At 45.6% G+C, this 24,302-nt stretch overlaps 1 long non-coding RNA gene across 1 annotated transcript; it reads left to right on the plus strand.

Annotated features, from left to right (window-relative positions):
* Positions 1-14,691: 14,691 nt before the first annotated feature.
* On the plus strand, positions 14,692-24,302 carry LOC310704499. Its single transcript, XR_014524818.1, has 3 exons — positions 14,692-14,863; positions 18,033-18,256; positions 23,119-24,302. It is a non-coding gene; the product is annotated as an uncharacterized lncRNA (long non-coding RNA).

A 24,302-nucleotide genomic window follows, 5' to 3' on the forward strand; every position in this document is an offset into this window, starting at 1 on the left:
CACATTGCATACCCCTCAGCTGTCCTGATTTAAGTGGGACATCCCATTTTTGGGCACTATGCTCTTGCACAAGTCACCTGGCTCCCTTGAAATCACAGCCCCAAAAGACGTGTGTCCCTGTTTTCCCCTGGGCCTTGTTGGAGGGTATGACATTGTCCAAAAAGGAAAAGAAAAGAGGGCACAGATTTCTGTTTGCATGTGCCAATTTACAAGCACACTATATTTATGCGCTCTCTATTTGAAAACATCGCAGAGCCTCCAGGCAAAGCTGCAAGAGTTAAATTGCTAGGATGCCTAATGGAGCAAAAGGGCGCCTGATGTGCTCTTGTGCCTTTAACGCAGCAGATCAATTTGCAGAAATTAATTCATTCCATTTATATCCCACTTTTCCATGTGAAGGCAGCCAATGTAAAGTCTGACACCTAGTGTGCATAGCCACCCATAGTCCTTTAACTATTCTGGCCCCAAGTCATTTAGGGCCTGAAGGGAAATGTGGCCTATAGTGGGTGAAGGTCTTCATGAAATGGATATAACTATGACCCTGAATATCAAACTACCATTAAAGGGACAGCTAGAGATGCCAGATTAATGGCTGGCAACCTTCTTCTGTTTTAAATTTTTTATTTGTGATTTTCAGTTATATACATTTCAATAGTTTTACAGTCATTTTAACATTTCAAAACTTGACTGACTTCCTCCTCTTTCTGCGGTTCCTTAAATTTATATTTATCATTTCCTGCATATTCTAAAATAACTTAACTTATTATTTTATTCACCTACTTTAGTTATTTACTCTTATGAAATTGCAGATTATTATAATACCTGTTTACAATTTATTTGTACATATTCAATAAACCATTTCCATTCTTTTATTAAAAAAATGTGTTGTCTTTATTTCGCCATTTTTGCATAGTCCATGAGTTTTTGTATCCAATCTTCTTTCATCGGACTTCTTTCCATTTGGGGGCAAATAAAATTCTTCCTACTGTAATCGCATACATGAATAAATTTCTGTACTGTTTAGGTAGTTCTACTCCTATAATTCCCAGAAGGAAAGCTTCTGGGTTTGTTTTTTTTACAAATGTTAACATCTTTTTCAATCCATTATATATCATTTCCCAGTAAGCTTTAACCTTACCGCAAGACCACCACATATGACAGAAAGTACCTTCTTTCTCTTTGCATTTCCAACACTTACTCCAACTGATTTTAAAATCAAGGGCATGTAAAAGCTACTCATGCATTAGCCACAGGAAGGGTTAACATGTGAATCCTGGAAAAAAGTGACAGGCGGGGTGCCACAGGGGGCTGCCCTGGGCCTGTTGTTGTTTTAACATCTTCATAAATAACATGGATGAAGGTATTGAGGGGATGCTTATCAAATTTGCAGATAACAGCAAACTGGGAGGGGTAGAAAGTGTCAAAGAAGACAGAACTGGGAATCAAGACGACCTTAACGGATTGGAGAACTGGGCCCAAACTAACAAAATGGATTTCAAGAGGGACAAATGTAAGATTATGCACTTAGCCAGGAAGAACCAGCTGCACAAATATAAGATGGGGGACACTAAAATGAACTAGAGGTTCTTAGTAGACCACAAGATTAACATGAGTCAACAGTGTAATGCAGCAGCAGCAACAAAAAGAAAAAAAGAAAGAAAAGCTAATCCTATTCTAGGCTGCATCAACAGAAGTATAGAAGATGGAGGATGGAACAAGCTTGCTTCCTCCTGCTCTGGAGACTAGGACCCGAGCCAATGGATTCAATTTACAGGAAAAGGGATTCTGACTAAACAGCAGGAATAACTTTCTGGCAATAAGATCTGGATGACAATGGAACAGACTTCCATGAGAGATGGTGAGCTCCTCTTCCCAGGAGATTTTTAAGCAGAGGTTGCATGGCCATCTGTCAGGGATTACCCTTAGGGTCCCTTCTAACTACAGTTCTATGCTGTGTGTCATGCACCTTGTCCTCCATCTTTATAGTTACTCTGCTGACCTCCCTCAAGGGTAGTGCAGTCCCACAATGCCAGTACTGAAGTAGGATTCACTATATGGCGAAGCGTATAACTAAGGCTGCTGCCTTTGCTCATTCCCCAACATTGTGTTTGGTTCACGTGTATGTCTTGCTACAGGAAAAGGCTGACACCACATCAGATGATAGCTTATGTGTGCACAGTAGTTTATTTACAATCATCTCCCATTCCGTCATGCTTTTATTTTTAATATGGGACTGTAACCTAGATGGCTCTTTCAACATTGCTGGCATAATTCAGGAAAGACCTACCAACTTGGGCTGGCTCATGAGGTGAGTTAATTTTAAGTTTCAATAACCTTGGCAGCACAACTATTAAGTAAACAAGGCTATTTTTGAGCCAATAAAATGTGTTCATTAAAGAGAACTAAACATATACAGTCTGCATGAGTTAGCTACTATAGTTCCCCCTATCTTTGACCTTCACACTTCAATGCCAGCCTTTCCCTGATATCACAGTTTCCCTCTAATATTTTGTGTCACCTTAACCAGTGCTTTTTTTCTAAAAAAAAATATGTTTAGGGGTACTCTCATTTCCCTACTCATATTGAAATACTGCCCCTTAATGAGGCCAAACTTAGATTCACAAAATGTTTAGGGGTATGCGTACCCCTGCGTCCCCCCCCCAGAAAAAAGCACTGACCTTAACTATAATTCATATTCAAAACATCCTTATTATATCAAATACATTGATGCAAACCAATGTTAACCAATATAACAGGTACGTGCAATGAGCAGGAACCAGAACACCAGATCCTAAAACTCATTTTTTAGCTGCTGCAGAAAGTAAATATCACTTCTTTGTTTCTGCCAGCTGCATGACAGGCAGAAATTCACTAGCAGACATTTTCCTCACCTTGCAGTTATATTGCCAAATATATTGATAGTCAAAACAAGCTGGCATAGTTGTAGCTGAAGTTTTGTTGGTTCAGCTTGCTGGGACTTATCTGATTTTGGTCACATGAACACCTTCCATTTAAAGCACTCATATATTTATTTATGAAGAGCAGCTTACAGTTTACTGTAGTTCTGTGAGACCAGAATCCTTAACAAACTGGTTCCCAGGATTCTTTGGGGGAAGTCATGACTGTTAAAGTGGTATAAGAATGGTGTGCATATGACATTTGAGTCTGTACCTTTGAAGGGAATTGGTGCCCTGGGCTGGATTCAGTATTTGGTGTTCCAATCTCTGAGCACAGAACTTTTCGAGAGGAGAGAAAACACCTGGTCAACTTGTAGATCAGACTTTGATACCTGATGGTGCCTGACAGGCTGCCCCTTGCATTGAAGGAAAGGGAAATGTTTTTGTGTGTGCATGTGTGGTGTAGCCTTGTCAAATGCCTGTTGTGGACTTGTTTGTATCTCTTAAAACAGGAGAACAAGGTTTAGAGATGGCATTAAAAGTAGATTGGCTACGTCATGCCGTCTGCATAAAGTAAACAACATATTCTGAATCCCAAGAAGTGATTAACAGCTAAATTTATGAATATATTTAAAGTCATCATTTCAACACACTGTTAATATACCATACTTCCATAGCAGTGGCAACGGCAAAGGCCTAGCTATTGAACTGGTTGCTGCCTGTGAGCTATTTCTACTATGCAGTACAGATCAGGAAGCAGGACCATCTGTTGACTTCATTTATCCAGGGCATTGACTGCAGCGCCCAAGGACTCTGAAATGTTATTGATGCTATTAGCAGTACTGTATATGTACTCAGCTCTATGTAGCCATTATGAAGACGTGCTATACAACAGTTATGTGAAACAGTCCTACTGAAATGGCGCACCACCGCAATGAGATGATACCTTTTTGTTTTGCTTTGTTTCTTTCCACCACATAGCCACTAAAAACTTTTAATGGCTTGTCTGAACTCATTGCCTTCTTGAGATGATAGTAAAGGCAAAAAACTAATCCAGAACTCTCTGAGCACGATCCAGTAAGGTTAAACACACTTCTAAATGTGTTTATTTGTTTATTACATTTATATTCCACCTTCTCCTCCAAGAACCTCAAGGTGGCACCCATGGTTGCCACCTCCTCATTTAACCCTCAGAACAACCCTGTGAGGTGGGCTAGGCTGAGAGCAGGTGACTGGCCCACAGTCACCCAGTGAGTTTCATGGTGGAGTGAAGACTAGAACTATAGTCTCTTGGAAAGAATTAAACTATGGCATTCTCTTTCTCCATTGATATGTTTACTTTTGTCTGGATTGTGTCCTTGATTTGCATCCGTTACTTTACTACACATGCCAGTGCCAATGCTTATTCTAAATTCTATTCCCTTAACTTTGTTGCACAATGACATTGTCCTTAGTTTTACTACAAACCATACTATTCCAATTCAGTGCTGAAGAAAAACATGAGCTACAGTCTACAAATAACGGAGCTCTGGTATACAGTGCAATTTTGTCTTATTGAATTTCCGCCTTTGTGTCACGCTGCAGGCTGGTTCTGATTCCCCACCTCCGCCCAGCAGGCAAAGAGTGGATGCTCAGTTTAGTTGGAATCCATCTGATTATAATGAAAACAGCATTGTCAGACCAATGCAAATAATCTCCTTCAAGAAATGTATCAGATTTAATAGCAGATCTCTGGAAGAATGTTAAATTATAACTCACCCTTCTTTTTCAAATTGGGTTAGAGAGTTGAAGTGCTGTGCAACCCAGAATTAAGAATCACAGAATTAGGCAGGACTCCCAGATGACTCAGAGAATTCCTAATTTAGTCATTCAAATTGAACCACAATCAAGGGCATGAATCAGTAGTTTTTTTAAGGCAGCTTTCTGAATCAAGTTTCCTTACAGGGTGGGTATTCCTGTTAAACCACTGAGCCTCTTGGGCTTGCCGATCAGAAGGTTGGTGGTTCGAATCCCCACAATGGGGTGAGCTTCCATTGTTCTGTCCCAGCTCCTGCCAACCTAGCATTTCAAAAGCACACCAGTGTAAGTAGATAAATAGGTACCACTGTGGCAGGAAGGTAAACGGGGTTTCCGTGTGCTCTGGTTTCCGTCACGGTGCCCCATTGTGCCAGAAGCAGTTTATTCATGCTGGCCACATGACCCAGAAAGCTGTCTGTGGACAAATGCCAGCTCTCTTGGCCTAAAGCGAGATGAGCATTGCAACCCCATAGCCGCCTTTGACTGGAATGAACCGTCCAGGGGTCCTTTACCTTTTTTTTTACCTTACCCTTAGTTTCAAGGTTTGTTTTTTTACCTTACCCTTAGTTTCAAGGTTCAGGACCTTCAGAGTGCTCAAATTGAAAGGTGAGAAAGAAAGAAAGAAAGAGTGTACAGTAATACGATATCTTATCTTGTCTATTTGTGGTTTTCAAACGTCCTACCCACAACAACATTTCCATGTGGACTTGCTTGCTGAGGAGCCCACACACATCTACCTGGGTATGTCAGAAGATTCCAGGCTCAATTAGGCTCCATACTTCATTCATGAACAATGACAGCCAGGCTTCCTGTTGCTCCAGTGAACTGAAAGCATACTCAGGATATGCCTAGTACTTTGCTCATTGCTTACTATTCACAATAGTAAGGCAGCTGTCTTCAATAACAACTCATCTGCTGTTACTAATCTTATCTTAAAATGAGAACTTGCTGTAAAAAAAAAAAACTGGGGGGGGGGAGCCCCTGTTCAGCTTCAGAGGAACCCCAGTATTTCCACACACAAAATGGAGAGCCACTGCTCTGCATCCCTTAGTTATGTCTGTCTATCTCAGGGGTGGAGGACATTTTTTGAAATCAATGTCCACATAGAGAGCCAAAACCAAAGGTCCCTGGGGAATCCCTTCTCTCTCAGCAATCCACCTTATTCCAGTTACCACATACTGTGCATACTATACTTCACTTTCCACCAGATTTTTCCCATTCAGCATTACTTCTGTGTCGGGTGGAGAAGCAGCTGTTTTTCTGTCTTCCAGACCAGCAAGTGTGCTAGGGCAGGAGAAAGGCAAAACAAACATCTGTGGGAAAGGGCATGTGCAGGGCAAAAGAAGCAGGTCAGAGATCAGGTGCACATGGTGAAGCCAACTGGCCACAGGCAGAAGGTCTCCCCTACCTGCTCTAGCTAAAGAGTGAAGAGCTTAACTCTAGCTCAGATGGTCTACCTCCTGGTTCATTTGCACAAAGAGCACCCTCTTACTCCAAGATAAAGGACAGACTTTTCAGAACGCCAGGAAGAAGTACGTCTTTGGAAAGTACTGGTCTGGCTGGAGCTGGACAGACCACTAAAATACTGTACCTTGACAGGCCAGACTCAACCTTTGGGTTCATCACCCCTATGCTAAACCATGATATAATGCAATGTAAGCCCCAAGGCTTACATGTCACCCCTACCTTCTGCATGGCTAGGAAGAGGAATTCCAAATCTTTCCCACTTGATTTCCATTAACTGCAGGGTTGTTGTTTTTTGTTTCCCAGCTAAGGATCCTGATTTATCCCTAACAATGGTTAGTTGCAAAATAAGCTAACTTCAGACAATGGTTGGTGGGGTGGGGGATGAGAGGCAGGTAGGGTTGCTTCACGTATCACTAAGCCATGGTGCCCAGATGCAGCCTATGCCAAACATGTCTAGAAGCCAATGGGCACAACCTTACTTTCCCTCTTCTGCACACATTCAGATGCATGTCTGAGTGATCCTGTATTGTTTAGCCTGGTTGGTTTGTTGGTGGGAAAAATGCACATATAGACACCAATCCATCTGGAAGTTATACGAGTTTCCTTTCCTGAAAGTGTAATGTAGCTCCATTTACACAGGATTTATTAGAAAAGCCATCCTATACTTTTGCCCTAATTTGGCATTGCTTCATCTGTTGCTGCCACTATTGAATTTTCCTCCCAATGATCCAACACTGGGGACCACCCTTTAACTCCATATGGGACATGTTTGGCATCTGCAAGAAATCAAATGCCAACTGGAATATGTTTTCGGCAGCAGCAGCTGGAACTGAGTCTCTCTACTTGGCTGCTTTCCTGGATGATCTCGGTTTCTTTTCCTTATTCAACTGCTGGATGGGGTGGTGCCTATAGCTCTGCTTAAGGGTTAATCCATGCTGTAACATAACCAAGAAGCTCTGGTCTGCCTGCCTTCATAAAAGCTAACAATGGGTTCTTTGGGCAGCAGAGATTTTGCTGTCGGGCAAGAGATCAATTGCACTCCTATGTAAAACAATGGGCATTTTAACATCATGACTTCCAGTGGCATCAGGCCAAGGTCTGCATTGTTCAATTTATTGCTACAGTGTATCTAAATGTTTTGTCTTTAATTCAGCTGAATTTGGCTTCAATTAGCAAATGTGGTTCTTATATTTATGAGCATAGCTCAAGAGCATTCAAGGCAGCCGGCAAGGAAAGCACAGCCCTGTCCTGATCTCTTTCTAGGTTCTTGCAAACATTGAACTTGATATATTTGCTACAGCTGTTTAGAATAGATCAGACTAAAGCATGGATGGCCATATTGTTGAATTCCAGCTCCCGTCAGCCCCTGCCAGCTTGACCAATGATGAAATGTCATGTGAGTTTTGAGTCCAACAACAATTGAAGGGTCACAGGCTGTACATTCCTGTCCTAAAGTATCTTCAACCTTAGGGAAATCTATTGGAAAGGCTGCCAATCATCTAAGAATCATTTTAGAACACTAGACACGAATGGTACTAGCAACTGCATACGTCTGGTCAATGGGTGATCAAGCCACTAGCCAGGGAGCAGGAATCTTGTAGAGAAGGGAGCTGAAGACAGTAACCAGGTCACCTTTTATTTAAGTAATTAACAACAGGCTGGGTACTTTACAGTGCTAATTTTGTTCACAATGCTAACTGCAGTACATTAATGCTTACACACAGTGCTTTTTTCCTAGAAAAATAGGTGCCAGTACTCACCGTGAAGCTGTTACAGTAAGTGCCACACTTTTTAACAACAAAAAAGAGCTGGTGGTACTGTGTACCCTTGTGTACCCCCTGAAAAAAGCACTGCTTACACAAGCACTCAACTGGGGGAGAGGGCAGCTTCAGTGTTGGTGATTTGGGCTAAAGGGGAGTCATGGACAATGCATCACATAGCTTTAACCAGAATCTTGTTGCTGGGTTGGCCACCAAACCCAAAGTTCTTGACAATCTTTATACTGGGAGTTTATGTGACTCAGGTATCTGGGCTAGGAAATACCTCTCTGGTTGATTGACACCAATGGCCTGTTTTCCACATTCCATTAGCTGTTTCTCTATGGCTGAAGTGTCCTTTGAGCCTCTGCTTCTGGTTGGTGTTATGACATCCTGTTGGTTTCTTCAGCTTTTCTCACTTTTCTGGTACTTCAGAGACTCTCAGCCCCTTAACCCTTTCTCTTCAGCCTTAATAGTGGGGGTGGGTGGGGGACTCTTCTCCATTTGCACTCTCACTCAATTATTTCTATGCTTATAATCATTTTTCATGGGTGAGTGTAAAACCATGGTTTGTGTTGACTGTAGTTAAGGACCCACACCATAGTTTTTAAAAAAATGTATACACATGCACACTGAGCTTTATCAAAATGGATTCTCAGGTAGTTTATAATGATAATATATGGCATTATCCATGTAAAAATATTGCACACAAAGTATCATGGACAAATATCACCTGGAAAGTAAATAATACAATATTAGAAATAGCTAGCAAAAAAACCAATATTTTCAGCTTGGCACCTAAAAGATGAGGTGAGCCTCCTTAGGAAAGGCATTTCACACCAGGGGTGTCACAGGCAAAAAGGTCCTGGAGACTGAGCTTCTAGATGGACGAACTATGCTTTTGAGCTCCTTGTTTCCCATCTGTTCAGGACACAGGTTTCAAAAATCCACTCCTATCTCCATGACTCAGCAGCTTCCTGAGCAGAATAACAGCCCTAACTAACTGAGTTTTGTCAATGGTCTGTGAATACAGATTTATTATGTTTTAAAAAACTTATAGTTAGCACGAACTTCTGGTTTGCAAACTGCTTGAAATTGTGATTTCAGGGCCTAGTTTGCAGTCCCAAACACACCACAACTTGGGAACAGGGTCAGATTCAGATACTGAAATGAAGCATGGTTTAGCGAAGCAAACCATGGTTTTGTGTTAAATCTAAATACAGCCATAGTGATCTAACCACTATTTCTAGTGTCCTAAAGCAAAAGATAGGGACCATGGACTGTAGCATGCACGCCGCAAACTTCTCATATTGGAAAAATATCTGATGTGTACTGTATTTCATTATGTTATGCATTGGAAATAATATTACATAGATATATTTCAAATCTGCAACGAATTAAATAAGTATTGCAGAAATCTCCTCATGACCAGAGACTTCACAATGCAACATAATAACTGGAAACATATGGCAATAAAATCTCTTGGTGAGGCAACAAGAACTCTACGCTTCCATGATTTGCCATACTCACACATCTGAGCTATGACTGAAGACAGTTTGGGGGGTGACAGCAAAAAGACTGCTAAATCGGGTCCTCCTCACAGAGGGCATGTGTTGTCGTTAGATCATCAGGACTGAACTCATTGTTGTGTGGGTGGGAGTGATTGGATAGCCAGAACAACCCAATTGGTGGTCCCTCGGTTGCTGGGCAGATGTGGCCAATGGGATTTTTTGTGTATTAACCGAGGGATCGTTATATATACCGCTGCACATTGCATTGAGCTTCCGTTTTTCACTTTGTGCACCAGATCACCCGCCCACCCTTCCTATATTTAGGGTCTTCCTGTGACCTTGCTATGCTATCGTGGGCCATCTGTTCTTGGGATAGGGGCCCAGCAGGAATTTTCCCATTTGGTTGATTGGCTGGTGCCACTTGGGTTTCACCTGCTGTGTAGCAAATCATCACAACTTTGTAAGGTTTGGCAGTTAGGTATTGGTTCAAGGTGGTCTGGAGGGGAGGTCATAGAACCTGGCCCCTCCAATGAGCAACAGGTATTCCATTAAAAGAATCCAGGGACTCGGCATGCTTTTGTCGACCAATTTCAGGGGGTAGGGCCATGCAAGAGTCCCTGTGAGCATTTTGGGGTGAGCTTGAGTCATGTGACCGTACCAATGCTCCCGCACGGTGTACTGACGATATGGTGGGGCCCAGTCGTCAGTACTGTCCTGCTGAGGTCAGGTGCAGCTAGTCAGGAAACAATGCCTAAACATACCACTCACTATCTGTAATCAATAAAGTTGTGGCCAAAATTATGCCAATAACCTAAAACTAAATTCTGTGTCAATTGTGTCGTTATTATTGGGAAGCTCCTGGGGATCTTAACACGCAAATAGATAAAGCCATAGGAATACCTGGATGGACATTGGCATGGAACAGCCAACATGGAAGAGCCAGTGTGGTGTAGTGGTTAAGAGCGATAGATTCGCAATCTGGGGAACCGGGTTCGCGTCTCCACTCCTCCACATGCAGCTGCTGGGTGACCTTGGGCCAGTCACACTTCTTTGAAGTCTCTCAGCCCCACTCACCTCACAGAGTGTTTGTTGTGGGGGAGGAAGGGAAAGGAGAATGTTAGCCGCTTTGAGACTCCTTCAGGTAGTGATAAAGCGGGATATCAAAGCCAAACTCTCTTCTCTTCTCTCTCTATTGTAAGGACTATAATTTAACGATGCACCATTGAAGTCTGCTTCAGAGACCAATACCCCAGTCTTGGGAATGAAGAGTTGTAAATTAAAATTGCACCACATACTTCTTTTGTGTACCATAGCACCTTGCTCTCAACTCTTGACGTGTTAAGGTCACACCATGTTTATAATTTTTTTACTGTACTGTTCTGGATGAGTTTACACTTCCTCTGAAAGAACATCTATATAGCTTGGGAGAACTCCTTAGTCCAGAGGCTCAGATCTCAAGGATTTGATGCAGCACTAGATTTGAGATGACTAACAACTAAATCTCCAAGCCGCTGTGGGATCTATAATAATAGAAAATATGCGTTGTAATTTGCACCAGGCATTCTACAAGATGAGCTTTTTCAAATGTTGCAGCTGAAGCCTCACAAAAGCTCAAGGACTTTGAGAGAGTTTAGTTTGATGGATCACAAAGGCTTGAAAGTGCTTGCTTCTCTCTTCCCCCCAAACCTAGAAGGCTTTTGAATGGGCCAAGACAGCAGCAGGTGCTCCCAAAACCCAGGTAGAGCATCTTTTTCCACCAGGAACTGATACTGGTCCCAGTGAAAAGGACCAACACAGCTTGATTGGAAAACCTGCCACATATTTTTGTTTCATTTGTTTGGGTGGTATATTTATTGCCTTGCATTTTCAGATAAGAGCTCATGCCCTTACTGGAATGTGCATTTAATGCTTCATTCACATTTAAATAACTGTAGAGGGAAAGCTTTTAAGAGCATTACATAGCTCACACTATAAATAGACTCTTATATAAAAGAGGAGGTTTCCTAATTTAATGAGTTCCAATCAATATTATCAACTTGACTCTGACTGGATTCATTATGCTGGCACAGAAGGACTATATTTACCTTTCGAACCAGCTATCATCCTACTGGTGTCAGTTAAAACTCCACTGAAATCCCTGGCACTACTTCCCAGTAAATAATATGGTTTGGGGTTGCTAATCTCACATGGTTTGGTATATCAGATGCTGCCACTGTTTGTATTTTCCAGAAGTAATGCTTTGTTCCAGAACACTTCAGATAAGTTCATGCAGTTCTACTATACTTTTGCTCAACTGCTTTCAGGCATGAGTTATATGATGTGCCATCATCTCATAGACATAGGTGCTTTAGCTAGGCTCCAAAGGCAAATTTAGATAGCAGGTTAGTCTGGGAAGGGATGGGGAATCTGTGGTCCTCCAAATGTTGTTGGGCGACAACTCTCATCATCTCTGGCCACTGGCAGTGCTAGCTGGGGATGACGAGAGTTTGTTTTATTCATATATTCCCCAAAATGTATTCAACTGAACTGCCAGGTGTCCTCTAACCTCCCATCTTGTTTACAAAGAAGTTGTAACTGCTGGTTTTGCAGGGAGAGACAAGGCAAAAAGAGGAAGCCGTAGGTTGCAACAGGGACTGCTTATGCTAAATGCTGATAGCCAATAGAATCATAGTAAGTATTAACGAATGTAATTTAACTGTATAAATTGCATGAGCATGCCATGAAAAGATGTGCAGGATTTGGAACTTGATTCCCCTGTCCCTTCTTACCTCAGTCTGAATAAGCCCTTTCTTTTTCTACCCCGGTGTGATTATTGACTCGTCACCCCAGCATTGGACTTTTGTCCGTAACAACATGGTGGTGTAACAGCAATATATACAATAAAATATAAAACACAGTTATATGAGTACAAAATGATCATTAAATGACTGAGTTCAACAGTATATGGAAGGCCACAACTTCCCCATCTCTGGCCTAGCGTAAGGTGTGCACTGATTGCACATGTGTAAGTTTTTGCCCTGGGCCCTTCCAGAGAATTTTGTGTCTAAGTGAATTGCTGCAAGGGCAATCAAACACTGCAGCTCTGTTCTAGACATACACAACGAGCTGATGCATGCATGTTTCCCCAAACAGAAATCTTCATCACACAGTCTCAATCAGATTTTAATACCACCACAGGCTTGGGGGGTCCACTGAGCCCTCAATAAGTGATCAGTATTGTAAGCTACAAACTTACTGGGGTTGCTCACAGGCAAGTGTGGATCCAATAGGTTTTTATCCTGGAGAAATGCACATACAATACCTTGCTTGTGCAAGTGCCATTGGGGGCTGGTATGACAGTAGAAATGCATGGGCAAGTGCATATGGCCTAGCCAGACCACGGTTACAAGAATGCCAAACAAGGACAGATCCCACTGTGGACCTTACCTCCCAGTAGCGGTGTCACTGCTGTATACCGGGATCAGGTGGGGCAGGGCCATGGTGAGGTCAGGGTGATTTAGCAATTCTGGTGCTCCTACTGGTGTGCCCAAACCATCTCAAGCTTGCCACCATGCACTGTCCAAACACTGTCCCAGTGTGCACCAGTGACAGCACTGCCAGGAGGCCAGGTTCTTTGTGGGGTCCCTACCTGCCAGCCACTCCTGACAGTACCATGGCAATGTGTGAGAAAGTGAAAATATGGAGAACAAGAGTAGATTTAGTTGAACGTTCAGTTGTAGCCACTGGTCTTCTTCTGTCTTTTCCCCAACAATGGAGGGAGGTTACATTTGGCTGGGCATAGCTTTACTGCTAGGGTATATGATGACAGCCTCAATTAGCAGCCACAGAGCAGAAGCTAAAAGATGACTATAAAATGTGTTGGCCACAATAATTCTTTAGTTATCTGAAGTTAAGGTGTTCACAGTCCAGTTGTGTGAATGGGAGACTTTGGAAGCTGCTCTGAGATTCCCAAAGGAAGAATGGCCCAGGAGTATAGTAAATAAATGCATAATATGGACAAAATGTTGCACAACAGAGAATGCTATGTTAACTTAGCCATATGTAAAGTTTACAATGCATGTTCCAAAGCTCAAGTAAAAGTGTGATAGGACCCATTTTGGTTCATCTTTTCATTCTGGGTTCACCTCCAGACTGTCAGCATTTTGTGGAAAGGATTCTAGCGCATACTGAAAACACAGGGATATGCAGTTAAAGTGCTCTGCTGCTCTAGCACAGGATATGCACTTAAAAAACAACAACAGACTTTTTATGGTTAGGAAAATGACTGGGAAATGCATTGAAAAGTGTGGGTTGAATGAATGATAAAGGGAAGATGTATAAACACAGCACAAGCAAATTAGGAGGAATGTTCAGTCAAGACTAGGCGTGGTCCAATCCCTCTGTAAGCCTTGTACAAGCAAATCTGGGTGAATGCTTAATTAACAGAAGACTTCCCTCATCAAAGCCTTTCTCCACCCAGTTTGTGAGGCAATCTCATTTGGGCAGCCTGCTATGAGCTCTTCTTCTGAGCTTCATCTGAGATAATTCTTTACTCTGGCATGATTCACACATTCAAGACATGCCATGGTTCATGAGTTGTTGTTATTGCTTTGGCTCTTGTTTATATGCATGAGCATGGGCACAATCCTTTCCCAATCACAGACCACGTGTCTTTTAAAAGGAAATCAGAATAAATGTCACCTCTGATGCTTTACTCATATTCTGTAACCCTCCTGCTTCAAAATTCCAATATGGCTTAGATGAAATAGTCCTTGTGAAAGGGACATAGCCCAGTGACAGAGAACAGGCTTTGCAAGCAATCATTCCAGGCATCATCCCTCTCTTGTCCTGGAGAACTGTAGCAGGCAGCGTAGACAATATTGAACTGGATGCGCAAACGGTGTGACTTGGCCTTACATTGCAGCTTAGTGAGTTCCTATAGCCTCTGAGAAGCAAAGATACATTACAGTCTTATTGTTATTTTTACATGTTTTGCAAATCCAGTGAGATACGACATGGCAAGCTTACACTGCTGTCCTCTAGATTGCTCTCTCAGGCTTTCCATTGCCACATACTAGCATACTGTGCCTCCTCAGATTCTCCTCTCCTTGGGCTTCAGCAGGAGAGCATCCTCCCACTCCTCTGGCCAATCAGGCCTTGCCGGCTTGTCCCCCCCCGCCCCCTTCTCAATCACGCAGAGAAGGAAGAGAATTAACAGTTGGTTCCTTGTGTGTGATCAAGTTGCAGCCTGCTTGGATTCTAAAGAAAATGAGGAACTGATGTAGCCTGCTTGTTGGATGAACGTGGCGCAGTGCGAAATATAAAAGCTAAATGGCTTGGAATGAGAATCAAGTGTGAGCATCCTTCAGTGCTGACAAGCTTTGTTCTGCAAGACCTGCAGGGCAGGTTAACAAGGCCTCCAGGAGCTGATACAACACAGTTAAATGGAGCTGAAGTAAGTCAGAGAGCAGGAAGACTGCAGTGAGCTGCTTAGCATCTGCCACAGTCAAATTCAATATAGTTATCAGTTCTTTGGGCTGCCTTGTAATGACTGGGTCTGAGGACAAACGTCAGCCCTCAAGCACAATAGCACCATTTTATTATGACTTGCAGGGAGAAACCTCTCTTCTTGATCCTTAACCCATCATTGCACATGTGAGAACTTCCAGTCTCAATCGTAATGCAGCGTCCTTGTTATCTCAAGTAGGCATGAAGGTGGCAGGACCCAAGTCAGTGGTCCTTTTTCACCTGTAACAACTTCTAAAGCTTTCTTTCTTCCTAGCAGGGTTTACAATGAGCAGGGAAATAAAGAAACCGAGAATTTTCTACAACTGATAGGTGATGGGTTAAGCCATGGGTAGGTAAACTAAGACCTGGGGGCCGGATCTGGCCCAATCGCCTTCTAAATCTGGCCTGTGGATGGTCCGGGAATCAGTATGTTTTTACATGAGTAGAATGTGTCCTTTTATTTAAAATGCATCTCTGGGTTATTTGTGGGGCATAGGAATTCATTCATTCCCTCCCACCCCCAAAAAAATATAGTCCGCCCCCCCCAAGGTCTGAGGGACAGTGGACCAGCCCCCTGCTGCAAAAGTTTGCTGACCCCTGGGTTAAGTTGTCTCCTCTCACCTGCCCACCTTTAAACGTTCTCCCTTATTTGATAGGGATCCAGCAGCAGACCACTTCTTCATGCACATGTGCTGCTATCATGGCTAGATCGACTTACATTCAAACTATTCTCCTGACCTACAAGTAAGCTTGCATTGCTAATTCCCGGTTGGCAACAGGCTGCTGTTCCTTTAGCACAGTCATTTCCAAACTATGCACTGTGAAAGAACAGCTCGTGTACTTTGAGAAATAAGTTCATTCAATCATTAAAAGCTGCTGCGAGCCCTAAGTATCCACCCACAAGGGAGGCAGTATATGCATCTATGGGTGGATTACTATTCTGGCCTTGCTTCCTTTTAATCAGTTTCCGCTTGAGACAGGCAGTTGTGCTGTGTCTCTGCCCTGGGTGTGATTGATTTAATCACTCCTGAGCCACACATGTGCAGTATTTACCTGCCCTCAGAGGAAGCTGCCTATAGGATCCCGGTATGAGTTGCTGCTCTGAGATGGCCTCCTGCTAATTAGGAAACACACACCAGTGACCTACATAAACACAGGGGTTGAATATCAGCTGCTTTATGGTATCATGCAAAATGGGGTGTTTCCCCCCCTCTGTATGTGTGTGTGTGTTTTGGCAATTTCATTGCAGATTGTAGTTTTGTTTTTTGTTTGCTTGTTTATTGGCTAAAGATGCTGCAGTTTAACACAGTAATCTCAGCAGTGAACATAGCACATGCATAAAATGGCAGAAAAATACTTAGCAAACATCTGGATTGTGATGCACAATAAACAATGGTTGAGCTAGACACCAGAAAGGCCCTGTGTAACCAAAAGAGAGCCCTTAAGCAGCCCTCCGAATTGAAATATTGAATGGTGCTTGCCTGCTTGCCATTCTTGCGAAACAAGAAGTTTTACAACCTAGGTGCAGCTGCACTAAATGCTGTCTGGCAGAAGCAAGGTAAACACCACATGGCACCTTTAACAGCACCTCTCTGGTTGAATGTTAGCACTGTATATATGGGGCAAGTAAACTGACTTTACATACGAAGACCTTGAATCTGGCCTGGTAGTGCAGCTCCTTAAGCAGGGTTTAAGCTATTGATGGGGTGTTTGTTTCTTTTAAAATACAAAGCCTAATAAATAGAAATGAGAAAGAAAATAATTTTACAAACAAATCTTTCTAGATTGTGATGTGGAAGAACAAAAAAGCATCAATCACAAATGCATCTTGTGCATCCCTGCCAAAGTGAATAATTTGGGGGTTGCATTTTCTTCTTGCTGCTGCCAGACTCACTCTCAAGCTCATTAATTCAGCTTCAGATAGTGGCAGCAATATAAAGCACTTTTTCTATCAGCAGGTTCCATACAAAGAGGAAAAAAAGGTAAACGATAAGAGACCCAGTTCTGTTTTCTGCACTACAATAGAAGAGTGCAGTCCAATTTCCATCTCTTCAGACCACTGTTCATTGTGGAAAGGAAGTAGAGAGCCAGCCTTATCATTAGGCAGAGTTAGGCAGCCATCTTAGGCATTGAATGTTTCAGGGTGAGAGCAGCTGCTGCAGACCTCTCCCCAAGCTATTCTGCTTTGATAGTCTCTTTATGATGAAGCTGTATATGCCGTTGTAAAAATAAATTAAATAAATACTATACTCCCAGGACGCACACTCCAGCAAGCATCGTATATGTATCTGCATTGCTTTTCTCCCATGATGCATGCCTTGAGCTGGCACCGGCATTGCTGCAGTGCAGCATTGCACCAAGTAGTGAGTAAGCACTGTCTGGAGCAGGGACCAAGCAGCATCAAATTATAGTGATATTAGCTCTATGGTAGGGTACAAGCTGTCTTTTTGCATAGGAACATTGGCCCTGGTTGTTAGCATCCATTTGAAAGAGAGAGAGTACAAAGAGTGTGAATCACAGCAAGATTGAAACCAGAGCCAAGAGGGAATGCTGGTAATGAAGGGGAATGCAGCTCAGTGGTAGAGCTCGTGCTTTGTATGCAGAAGGTCTCCGATTCAATCTCCAGTCAAAGGGATTGCACCAAGGAGAGCTGCTGCCAGTCTGGGGCCTTATACATTTTTTGGACTCTCATCTTTCCCAGCTTGGCCTCATGACCTCTGGATCAAGCAGCAGTCTGGGTATGGAGTTGGGATTGCAGGGGCACCAGGCTTATTTCAGGGCTCTACGGTGATGTTTGGAGATCAGGAGACCACTGCACCTGAGGCTGGTAGACAGGAGACCCCAGGAGGACCTCCAGGGCCTGTAGGACCAGAGCCAGAACCCTCACTTGCATGAGGAACCCAGTGCCTCCCACTCTACCTCAACGGTCCAGCAGTGCAGGGCATGCACCAGGCACAAGGTTAGGAAATGTAAGATAAGTCCATCTTCAGGCCAGAGGGTTGACCCTTTAAGAATCATCCTTTCTCCACAAGGGGTTAGAGGTAGGGCCTAGAAGAAGTCATATGGAGGCAGAGGCTTAAAAGACCTATTTCCGCTCTCTGTCTTTGTTGTTGCAGGTTACGTACCTGGAGCTATCTGTGGTTCTCCTTGCCGTTCCTGTGGAATCCCACATCAGACCAGAACGTGACATCTCCAATGGCTGTGCTAACTGGGGCTGATGGGAAATGTAGTCCAAAATACCTCAAGGACACTAAGTTAGGGAAGGCTAGAGCTGCCAATATGGGGCTGAACAAACTGAAGTAGATTCATCTGACCAAACGTTTAGGAAGATCCTAGGAGAGTGTTATGTACTGAGTTGAATAGGATCCAAACTGAAGCAGTCTGACTAGTCCTAGAACAATAGGATTCAGAATGCAGCAGTCTGATTGGTCCTAGAACAATGCAGCAGTATGATTGGTTGGCAGGAACCACCCAATCCTGCTCCAGATAGAAGTGAATCCACAACCTGATTGGCTTACAGTAGAATTCCGGAATTAGCCAATCATGTGCAGCCCATTGTGTAAATAATGTATATAAAGCAGATACTGTGAGGGGACTTTCATTCATTCCTCCTCACCACTATGAGCTGAATAAAGAGCATGAAATCACTTTGCGACTCTGAGTATATTTCACTGGCGACGAAGGTGGGATCCCGCTGAGCTGACTGCCACACCCAGCACCGCAGCACCGCCACCTGCCGCACCGCTGCCTCGCACCGTGTATCCAGGCTTCAGCTCCGGGACACAAGGAACTCAGAATGGCAGCCAACAGCAGCTTCTCGCCATTCAACCCAGCATCTGGAGACTGGGAAGCGTACGCCTCCCGTTTCACCTTCCTCCTAGAAGCCAAAGGGGTCACCGACGAAGAAGACGCCAAGAAGAGGGCGATATTCTTCAGCGTCTGCGGAGAGGAGACGTTTGAAATCGCCCGGGCTCTCCTTGCACCTGAAGACGTCGCTACTGTTCCATACAAAACAATAATGGAACAGCTGAAGGGGCACTTTTCGCCGCAGCCCTCAGTGGTGGCTCGTCGAAATGCCTTCTACGCAAAGCGACAAGCCCCTGGGGAAACCATAACTGGGTTTGTGACCTCTCTCCGCCAAGCCGCCCGGTTCTGCAACTTCTCAGAGCTGGAGAACATGCTTCGTGACCGCCTCGTCGGTGGCCTGAAGGATGAGAAGCTGCAACGACGCCTCTACGCTAAGAAGGACCTAACGTTCCAGGTCGCTCTGGAGGAGGCCCTGGCAACGGAAGCTGCTGAGAGGTCGACGCAAGAGGCACGGCCGAGCCTGCCATCCCAACCGAGGGTCCACCACGAAGACCTCACCGACGACTCAGGATCCGACAGGGAGGAGGTGCACCGAGTACAGCAGCGCACTCAAGCAGCGCACAGACCACAGCTGCCTCGACGAGAAGGAGGAAACTGCGCAAGCTGCGGGGAGAGTCACGAGAGGAGGACCTGCCGTTTCCGCAACGCAGAGTGCAGGCAGTGCAGAAAATCGGGACACATCGCCCGGGTGTGTCGGGCTCGGCTCACCCGACACCAGGCATCAGATGACCAACCCAAGAGCCCCAGGTCCCGGGGCCCAACGCACCAAGGCAACTCGACGGAGCTCACAGACTGCCAGGTATACCAGTTGCCCCACCCCAACGTAGAGAAAATTTATGTAGAGGTACAGATAGAGGGGGCCCCATGCCGCATGGAGCTTGACACGGGTTCAACTCTATCCATAATCTCGGCAAGGACCTTAAGGAAACTGTGTCCTACTGGGGGTCCCAAACTCAGGCCGGCCCCATTCACCCTACGGGACTTCCAGAAACGTAAGGTCCCCACAATGGGGGTGGGGACCTTCAGGGTGCAATACCGAGGGCGGACGCGGCAACTGGACTTGCTTGTGGTCAAGGGCCCCTACATTAGCTTACTGGGATTGGCATGGTTTGGACCACTGGGGCTAGCTGTCACCGGGGTGAACCACACTAGCTTACAAGTGGACGTGGACGCCATATGCAAGGAATTTCCAGGGGTTTTCGACGGGAAATTGGGACAGTATACGGGCCCCCCCATTGCGCTACAGCTTGACCCCGCAGTACGACCGGTCAGGCTCAAGGCCCGCCGGGTCCCGTTCGCCTTGAAACCCCGTATAGACGAGGAATTGGACCGACTCGTGGAGCAAGGAGTGCTGGAGCCGGTGCCTAATGCCCCCTGGGAAACCCCAATCGTCACTCCCGTCAAGCCTAATGGTTCGGTCCGTATCTGCGCAGACTACAAATGTACCATAAACAAGGCCCTCACGGCCCATGCATACCCAGTGCCAGTGGTCAGCCATGTCCTTGCCACCCTGGCTGGGTCGAAATTTTTTGGCAAGCTGGACTTGGCCCAAGCATATCAACAGCTGCCAGTAGATGAGGCCACAGCAGAGGCACAGACGATTGTGACGCACAGAGGAGCGTTCAGGGTAAAGCGGCTGCAATTCGGGGTCATCGTGGCACCAGGCATATTCCAGAATCTAATGGACTCTCTCCTTAAAGGGATTCCTGGCGTCACCCCCTTCTTCGATGATGTGTTGATTGCCGGGCCCACACCAGAGGAGTTTGAGGACCGCCTCCGCACCGTTCTGCACCGTTTCCAGACGTCGGGTCTCAAGGTGAAGCGGGAAAAATGTCTACTAGGAGTGCCTCAGGTGGACTTTCTGGGATTTATGGTGGACGCAGAAGGGGTCCACCCGACTGGGGACAAAGTATGGGCCATTTGTGATGCCCCAGTGCCCAAGAGCAAGACTGAACTTCAGGCCTTCTTGGGACTATTGAACTTTTACCATTCCTTCCTTCCCCATAAGGCGGCAGTAGCGGAGCCCCTACACAGACTCCTGGACAAGCGGGCCCCTTGGGTGTGGGGCCAGCGCCACGAGGCCGCATTCCAGGCAGTCAAGGACTTGCTTGTCTCAAACTCTGTCTTGGCACACTTCGACGAGAGGCTGCCGGTGGTGCTAGCATGCGACGCCTCACCCTATGGCATTGACACCAACTCCCGGATGGAAGAGAGGTACCGGTGGCGTACTTTTCCCAGACACTCAACGCAACCGAGCGGAACTACTCGCAAATCGACAAGGAGGGTCTGGCAATCGTGAAGGGAGTAAAAAAATTCCATGATTTCTTGTACGGGTGGCCCTTCACCGTGGTGACTGACCACAAGCCATTGCTTGGCTTGTTTGCTCCCGAAAAGCAGACCCCCCAAGTGCTGTCTCCTCGCGTCCTCAGGTGGTCAATTTTCCTTGCCAGCTACCAGTATGCACTGATTCACCGACCTGGGAAGGCGATGGGCCATGCGGACGCCCTCAGCAGGCTACCACTACCGGAAACAGGCCCCGACCCAGCACCTGCACAAGAGGTTATGAGCCTGGAGCTGCTTCCCGACCGCCCCATTCAGGCACAAGAAGTTGCACACCATTCCAAGAAAGATAGGGTCATCTCCCGGGTCCTGGACTGGGTGTGGAGGGGATGGCCCAGCAGCAGCCCCGGGCCAGAATTCGCTGGCTACACAACCCGCAAACATGAACTGTCGGCCCACAAGGGGTGCCTGTTATGGGGAAGCAGAGTCGTTCCCCAGCCCCTCCGCAAAAGGGTCCTCACAGCCCTACACGAGACACATCCAGGGGTAGTAAGAATGAAGGCCCTTGCCAGGAGTTATGTGTGGTGGCCGGGGATCGATGGAGAGATAGAGGCCTGGGTCAAACACTGCCAGGCCTGCCAAGAATCCCGCCCAGATCCCCCAAGGGCCCCAGTCCAGTCCTGGGAGTCCGCCCGAGCACCATGGTCACGCCTGCATGTGGATTTCGCTGGCCCCTTTCAGGGGAAAACATTCTTCATAGTGGTGGACTCCTACACCAAATGGCTGGAAGTCGCACTGGTACTGTCCACTTCCACGTCCGCAGCCATCCGGGTACTACGCAGGCTGTTTGCAACCCACGGGCTCCCTGACACTCTCGTCTCAGACAACGGGACTGCATTTACGTCAGGAGAATTCCAAACCTTCACAGCGCAGAACGCCATCCGCCATATCCGTTCAGCGCCATTCCACCCTGCCACCAATGGCCAAGCAGAACGCATGGTGCGGACCACCAAGGACACCCTTCGCCGCATGACGCAAGGGGATTGGGAGTACCGCCTTGCCACATTCCTCCTAGCATAGCACAGCACCCCCAGCTCAACGACTGGCCGGAGCCCTGCTGAACTACTAATGGGTCGGCGCCTTGCAATCAGATTGGACCGCCTTCACCCCGATAGAGCTCAGGATGAGGTAGTGGTGGGGGAAGGCAGGAACCCCCGGACCTTTGAGGCCCAGGACCCAGTGTACGCAAAGAATTTTGGGGCAGGCCCAGCATGGGTACCCGCCACAGTCACCAGGGTCACTGGCCCCGTGTCGTATGAGGTGCTAACGGATGGGGGGCAATGCTGGCGCCGCCACTGCGACCAGATACGGCGACGATTCCCAGGGGAAAACCAGGAGGAAGAAAGGTCAGAGGAGTCCCAAGGGAACAGAGGGGCAGTGAGGTCCATAGAGCAGGAGGGGCCAGCAGGAGAGGCAGAATCAGTAAATACAGAGAGGACCCGCGAGGCCGAAAGGACACCGGAACCAGAACCACGACTGAGCGAGCCGGTTGCGCCAGACCAAACAGGCCCATCACAGCCAGCATCCTTGGAACACGAGCCAGAACCTGAACCCCAGACCAGGGAACACCACAGGCCGCAACGCACACGTAGGCCGCCGGCGTACCTTGAGGACTATGAATGCGACCTCCCGGGCAGGACTGGAACTTAGAGGGGAGGGGTGTTATGTACTAAGTTGAATAGGATCCAAACTGAAGCAGTCTGACTAGTCCTAGAACAATAGGATTCAGAATGCAGCAGTCTGATTGGTCCTAGAACAATGCAGCAGTATGATTGGTTGGCAGGAACCACCCAATCCTGCTCCAGATAGAAGTGAATCCACAACCTGATTGGCTTACAGTAGAATTCCGGAATTAGCCAATCATGTGCAGCCCATTGTGTAAATAATGTATATAAAGCAGATACTGTGAGGGGACTTTCATTCATTCCTCCTCACCACTATGAGCTGAATAAAAAGCATGAAATCACTTTGCGACTCTGAGTATATTTCAGAGAGCTAGCCCATGGATGTGCTGGTCAAGCTGGAACGTGAATGGGTGAGGCTATTTGAAATGGATTGGGCAATGAAGCTGGGAAACACCAGGCAGGAGACAAGAGAAAGAGATGAGACTGTGAAGAAGGGCAGCAGGCCAGCCTTGAATAGTTCCAGGGCTCAGTCCCAGCACTTGTTTTCATTGCCAAGGCTCAAATCCCTGGAATTGATGAGCTGATGAAAGTGCCTCTGAATAATAGAGCAAAGTGCATATTCCTCACCCCCAAGTTAACTACAGAGTCTTCATGTATCAAGGACTACCTACATAAGGGCTTTCCCGAGGCTTACTTGAGACCCACATCTTTTTCAAGAAAGCAAGCATGGAAGTCAGGCAGGAAGAAGAGACTTGTAACAGTGCAGAGAAGGCAGGAAGGTGCCGCTTAAACAAAGATCCAGGCAGGGAAACATTTAAAGTAGTTTATCACCAACCTCCATTTTCTTGTCAAAGCAATCCTCTGCCAAAAGCAGTTACTGTATATGTTACTGTATATGTTGCTGTCTTATCATGAAATAATTTAAAAGCCTGTTATCTACTACTCTTCTCAGGGTGGTTCAGTGAGGCTGTTTAGTCAATAATGCGACACATCCTCTCTCATTTTCCCTTGGGCTAGGAAATTAGATGAGGGGAAGAAATCAATGCATGCAGACAACGCAGTAATTTTACCTCATGTTCTCTGTGGTTGCCCTTCTGATACCTTGGCCTGTAGTGGTGCTTTCACTAATGTAAATTTCTCTATGAAGGCTGAATGGTAATTCAAGACACTAAAGCTCTATTAGGCTTCAGAATTAATCCAATGACTCAGCTTTTATATGGCTAACTAAAACTGGAAATAATGGAGGAAAATAGTTTTTAAAAAACACAAACACCAGTAGGCAAGCACTTTGGATTACTGCACTGTATTTTGCTTGTATATTACACAACAGCAGCGTGCTGCCTCTTGCATTACATCAGTTTGCTTCTCCTGGGGTTAACTGAGTTTGTCTCCTATCTAAAGAGAACAGTCTAGACCAAAAGACAAATAATTATAACAGGCATCCCATGCACATCACTGAATCGTATCTCCCAGAAAAGAGAGTATCTGGCTTTTAAGCTATCAGTATTAAGCTGACTACCTGGCAATTTTCTATAAATTATAAGGTTTATGATT

This window comes from Podarcis liolepis (assembly GCF_965112155.1).
Source record: "Podarcis liolepis genome assembly, chromosome: 3".
NCBI lineage: Eukaryota > Metazoa > Chordata > Lepidosauria > Squamata > Lacertidae > Podarcis > Podarcis liolepis.